This window comes from Octopus bimaculoides, chromosome 20 (assembly GCF_001194135.2).
Source record: "Octopus bimaculoides isolate UCB-OBI-ISO-001 chromosome 20, ASM119413v2, whole genome shotgun sequence".
NCBI lineage: Eukaryota > Metazoa > Mollusca > Cephalopoda > Octopoda > Octopodidae > Octopus > Octopus bimaculoides.
This window is the reverse complement of record NC_069000.1, coordinates 45044156-45044755: the sequence shown is the minus strand read 5'-3', so window position 1 is coordinate 45044755 and position 600 is coordinate 45044156.

The following is a 600-nucleotide window of genomic DNA, read 5'->3' as shown; positions in this document are numbered from 1 at the left end:
ATATATATATATATATATATATATATATATATATATACATATATACATATATATATACATACATGTATATGTATATATGTATGTATGTATATGTGGGTATGTATGCATGTATATATGTGCGTACATGTGTACCTACATGTACACATTTCCCTATTTTCCTTTTCTCTCCCACTCCCTTTGTGTCACTAACACCCTCAATTTCATCATTCTTCCTCTCTCCGCCTCTTTCTCTCTCTCCCTCTTACTTCTACTCCCTCTCCTCCTCTTCCTCCTCTTCCTCCTCCTCTTCCTCTCCCACCTCCTCCTTCCACTCTCATCCAAAAACACAATAATTATTGCCTCACATTTCTCTCATTCGTGTTGTTATTGTGCTGTTGTTGTTGTGCTTGTTGTGTTGCTTCTAATACGATTGTTGTGGCTGTAGTTGTGACGTGGTTGCTATGGCTGTGGCTGTGGTTGTTACGTTGCCGTTGTTATGCTCGTTGTGACGTGACTGTTGAAGCTGTTACCATAGGGGTGGTTCAGTGCTTGTTCGGATGTGATGTCGTTCATCCTTTAATGTGGTGGTGGTGGTGGTGGTGGTGGTGGTGATGGTGGTGG